Genomic DNA, 6,000 nt, shown 5'->3' on the forward strand with positions numbered 1-6,000 from the left:
ACCTTCGTTAGTTTTCAACATGCTTTGTTGTTTCAGGGACACAAACTAAATAGGTGAAGCAAAATGAAAGAAAAAAACAAATCAAATAACAACCTTAAATAATAAGCTTTTAACTAGAAAAGTGCCTGATAAGCCAGCAGTATTTGCTTAAGCTTAAAAAGATTATATGTACTTAACATATCATAGACGCTAAATATCCTTTCATGAGATGAGGTTGTAATCTCAATTTTTATTTACAAATTATGGTAACTGGAAACAGGGCAGATTGAGTAATAGAGATGAAAAAGTAAGATATATCTATAGAGGAAAGATAAATATTTGTATGAAGGGATGTTCAAACACGGTAGTCTCTTCACTGTGAAGACAGAACCAAGCCTTGAAGGCAGTAAATGCTACACTATGTACCTTATGAACTTGAGCTCTTATTAAGCAAACTCAGGAGTAAAACTTTCAATTGTCCCTGAGATTTGAAATGTTTTACAGTATCAGGTTTAAGAAAAAGCTAATGTTTACTGAATTTTTTTTTCTTTTGGTAGATGTTATGTCATTGGAAAACTTAGGGTATGTGTTTATCAGTTTCATTTTTCCCCCATGATGTATTCAAGAGAATGGCATGATTTTTGCTTCTATGAGTCGGAATCGACTCGACGGCACTGGGTTCTGTATAAAACCCACTGTGTTAAAATCATCTTTCCCCTCATACAATATTTACAACATTATCAATGATTTACTGATCTTACTTTTCAGTTATATACAGTATTTGCTACCAAATGATGTCACAAAGTTTTGAATGTTTGAAGATAATGAAATTGAGAAGTAGAAATTAAAGTGCTTTTTTGGTCTATTTCAAGTGTAAAATAACGTGCAATAATTACAAGGCATTTGGGTGTGGAATTATAAGTTATATAACTACTAAACTACACAGATAATTCATAAATATTAACTTTTGAAGGAAAATACTAGGAGATACTGTTTTTTTATGTAGAAAGAAAACAGATATATATTAAGTTCTGCTTTAGTACAAGCTTTCAAAAGGTAGTCTGAGCTATTTTGTGAGTTCATTTTAATTTTTGCCCTCCACGTCCTGTTCCAAAAGCTTCTCAAATACACTTTAATCCTGAATCCTGTAGACTTTTTCCTCTTGTTGCTAAGGTCCTCATCACACGTCATTTTGCCAATATTGCTTTAAAATAAAATAATAAAGGAAGAGAGTATGTGGCATTTCTAGAGTAAGATCTAAATCTGTAGCATTAAACCAAATCTATGTTTCTCCTGGGAAAAAACATAATTGTGCGAAGATAAGAATAAAATACCCTAAAAACAAAACAGATCATTCTTTTCAGAGTAAAACTACTGACACGTCCTAAGCTTAAGAAATAAAATTCTGTCAGCAACTATTAAGCGTACCGCGGTTGTCACCTGGAGCACACGAGTTTCTGTTTTTGTTTTTAAAGCATTTGCGAGCAGACGCTATTACGATAAGGCTTTCTCAGGAAAGAGGAAAATAGGACGAGCTTGCCAAGAGCGGCCAGTCTAATCAGGATTTGCAGAAATCACAAGTCGGAATTTGCAGACCCGAGAATTCTTTTTCCAGAGTAAACACTCTTTACTCGAAAACAAAAGTCGTCACCCACACAGTCCTTCCCTGCGCCCCCTCTCGCCCAAGTTACCCGGCAAACTTCACGTTTACATATTCCGAGAGACGCAAATACGCCTAAAACAGTCGGAACCCTGGTCCAGGAGCAAGCTGCAACAATCATTTGAGGGGCTCAGGACAGAAGTGCAAGCCCCCCTCTGTAAGCTACCCAAGTCTATCAGGCGGAGCCTGGGCAGGGCAGACTTCTCTCTTTGTTGCGCGCCTGCCATCGGGTAACCGCGACCCATCCTCCTGGACGCAAGGCTGTGACGCGCTCCGGGGTCCCCGCGCGCGGACGCACCCCAGCGCCCGGCACGCGCGCCTCCCGGCCGGGGCCCCGCGCCTCACCTGCTCCGGCTCCCGCATCCTCGGGGCCGCGCGCTCCTCAGCGGCCCGCCTCCCGGGGCCCCGCCGCGCGGCCGCCGCAGCCGCGCCCGCACTCCAGCCCGCGACGCGCCGCGCTCATGGGGCCCGCGCGCCTCACTTCCTGTCTCCCGAACCGCGGCCCGCAGACCATCCCCTGGGCACAGTCGGCCGGCGGCCACGGCGAGGGAGCGGCCCGGATCGGGGAGCCGCCGGCCGGGGCGCCTCACAAAGAAGCCCGCCGGGGGCGGCAGGAAGGCGGACGCACGGCCGGACACGGGACGCGCGGCCGGAGCAGCGGAGCGGCCGGCGGGCGTCCCTCCCCCTGGCCCCGCGGCGGATCCGGGCGGCGGCGGCCCGTGACCTCAGAGAGTTGGAATGCGGGCGGCGGGGCGCGGGCGCGGCGCGGGGGAGGCGCGGACAGCTGCGCCCGGCCGCCGGGGAGGGGGCGCGCCGCGGCTTTTTATAAATCCTATGACCACTTATTTTAAGAGTTTCCAAATTAAGCGGGGCTTTTAATAAAATGAGGGGAGGGGGGTATTACTTGAATTCCAGGTAAAGGGTTCTGGCCCTGTATTATCATTACCAAAAACCCGCTGCCATGGAGTAGTGACTTACAGCGACCCATAGGGTTTCCAAGACTGTAATCTTTTCGAAGTGTATTGCCACATCTTTCTCCCGCAGAGCTGCTAGTGGCTTCCAACGACCCACCTTTTGGTTAACAGCCTAGTACTTTAACCACTGCCACTAGAGCTCCTGTGTGTTATTACTAGGTGCTTTGTAAAATGCAATTATACCTGGAGTTATTCATTTGCTCTTGTATATTCCTAGAGACAATTCAAATACTGTATTTCTTCTTTTCATAGTTACTTCTAAGGCTATATCCCCAAAAATTAGACATTGAACAATGCTGGGTCACAACGTCTAACCTCCAAGACACTCTTCACCACCAAGTAAAGATCGCTATTCCTAAAATAGCCTGTAAAACCAAAAACCAAACCTGTTGCCGTCCAGTCAATTGCGATTCACAGCGACCCTCTAGGACCCTCTACGTAGACCAAGAGGCAGTGGTTAGAACAGAACAAGGGGATACCGCATGGTTTAAAATCAGGAAAGGTGTGCAAGAGGGTTGTATCCTTTCACCATACTTATTCAATCTATATGCTGAGCAAATAATAAAGAAACTGGACTACATATAGAAGAATGCGACATCAGGATTGGAGGAAGAACATTAACAACTTTACATGCGCAGGTGACACAAGCTTGTTTGCTTAAACCAAAGAAGACTTGAAGCACGCACTGATCAAAATCAAAGACTACAGCCTTTAGTATGGATTACATCTCAACATAAAGAGAACAAGTCCTCACAACTGGGCCAATAAGCAACATCATGGTAAATGCAGAAAGTATTGGAAGTTGTCAAAGATGTCGTTTTACTTGGATCTCATGGAAGCAGCAGTCAAGAAATCAAACATTGTATTACATTGAGCAAATCTGCTGCAAAAGACTTCTTTAAAGTGTTAAAAAGCAAAGATGTCACCTTGAGGCCTAAGGTGTACCTGACCCAAGCCATGGTATTTTCAGTCACCTCATATGCATGCAAGAGGTGGACAGTGAATAAGAAAGACCAAAGAATTGGAGCCTTTGAATTACAATGTTGTCGAAGAACATTGAATATACCATGGACTGCCAGAAGGACAAACAAATCTGTCTTGGAAAAGTACAGCCAGTATGTTCCTCAGAATCAAGGATGGCTAGACTTTGTCTTATGATTTTGGACACGTTATCAGGAGAGACTAGTCCCTGAAGAAGGACATCATGCTTGGTAAAGTAGAGGGTCAGCGAAAAAGAGGAAGACCCTCAACAAGATGGATTGACACAGTGGCTGCAACAATGGGCTCAAACACATCAACGATTCTGAGGATGGTGTGGGGTTGGGTGGTTTTTCGTTTTGTTTTGCATGGGGTCCGCTATGAGATGGAACTGACTCGACAACACCTAACAACAAGAGCTGCCCCATAGGGTTTCCAAGGAAGCCAACTGCCACATCTTTCTCCTGAGTAACAGCTGGTAGGTTTAAATCTCTGACTTGCCTGTTAACAGTTGAGCGCTTAACCACTGCACCACCAAAGCTCCATCAAATAACCTGTAGGTCCCCAACAGAGAACCTTTCCTGAGTGTCATTAAAAACAGGCATTATACATGCCATATGTTTTTTTTTTATGTATATGCAATACAGAGTAGAGCTGATACGGGTGGAAACGCTAGGCTCAAATTGCAGGGTTCAAATCCCCGCTCCAACACTTACTAACTGGGTGAACTTGTGCAAATTTCTTAACCTCTCTGTACCCGCTTCCTTTCATGTAAAACAGGGATAATAATAATCACTATCCAATAAACCCAAAACCAAACCCAGTGCCATCGAGTAGATTCCGACTCCTAGCAACCCTATAGGACAGAGTAGAACTGCCCTATAGAGTTTCCAAGGAGCCCCTGGTGGATTCAAACTACCGACCCTTTGGTTAGCAGCTGTAGCACTTACCAGTATGCCACCAGGGTTTCCCACTATCCAATAACTTGTGTTAAATATGTGTGAAACTTTTCACTTAACTCCAGGCCCTCGTAGTGATGTTTATTATTACGCTTTTATTGCATTGTATTATCATTAATGTATTGCAACACTTAAGCTAAGGAGTAAAGCTATGTGACCTTAACACCATCACAATGGGGTGTTTGATCTTTCCTTAGCATATGGTTTGAGTGACTAGAGCAGAAAAGCTTTTAGTATGTGCAAATTTTAGTTTCAATGATTTTTAAATTCTTTTGTTTTTATGTCTCATTTCACTTAAATCTCATTTTCTTCAACAATTAACACTTATTGAATACGTACTACCCATAAGAGGTGGCTCCTACCAATGAGGAACTTTGGGCCTAATGGGTGATAAACACCCGCATACCCCTACATCTAGAAGGCCTAACTGGTGAGCCCTATGATCAGTGTACAGGTGTTATTGGAGAACAACGCTGGGCAAGATTCAGCTGGGCTCATGTAGCTAAAGGCAAGCAAGATAACATGCTCCTAACCCACCACCCTGACGACGCACTGTGGTGGCTTGCATGTTGGTCTGATGCTAGAAGCTTTGCCACCAGTACTTCAAATATCAGCAGGGTCACCCATAGTGAACAAGTGTCAATGAATCATCCAGACTCAGGCAGACTAGGAAGAAAGGCCTGGCAATCTAATTTGAAAATCAGCCAATGAAAACCCTATGGATCACAACAGATTATTGTCCAATATAGTGCTAGAAGACAAGCCCCCTAGGTTGGAAGGCATTAAAAAAACAGTAGCTACAACAATGGACTCTAGCATACCAAAGATCATGAAGATGGTGTAGGACCAGCAGCATTTTCTGTTCTGTTGCACATGGGGTTGTTATGAGTCGGAGCTGACTCAACTTGATGGCAATGGCAACTAACAACAACAAAATACTTCTAACAGAAAAAATAGGTTGATTCTATTTGTAATTGACATTTCATCTGAACATTTTGAGGGGGTCAATTTGTGCATGAGGGAAGAAAAGAGATGAAAATGGACTCCTAGGCTGGAAATAATGAAATTATGTGTGACTCCTCTTTTGCTTATCTCCAGCCTGTCCTCAAGTCTTGGATATTTCTTCCTTTGCAAGATCTGATGGATTCTTTTCTCTGTTCCCTCTGGTATATTCTAATCCAAGCTCTCATTATTTTGCATCTGGATTATTGCAACAAGCTACTCTCTGCTGTCCTTACATCTGGTTTCTCTGTTCCCTCTTCTCTTTATATTAACACCAGGCTTACTTCTCCCTTGGCTTTTCACTCCCAGCGGATCCCCCGAAGGCTAAGCTCTTCGGCCTGACCTTCAGGACCTTCCTAAACTAGCCTTGTCTCTCTGACCACCTTTCTTCCTCTCTCCTCCCCAGCATGTACTCTCTGCCCGCATTAAGCTGTTTCCCCCAGTGGCA

Source organism: Elephas maximus, chromosome 10, assembly GCF_024166365.1.
Source record: "Elephas maximus indicus isolate mEleMax1 chromosome 10, mEleMax1 primary haplotype, whole genome shotgun sequence".
NCBI lineage: Eukaryota > Metazoa > Chordata > Mammalia > Proboscidea > Elephantidae > Elephas > Elephas maximus.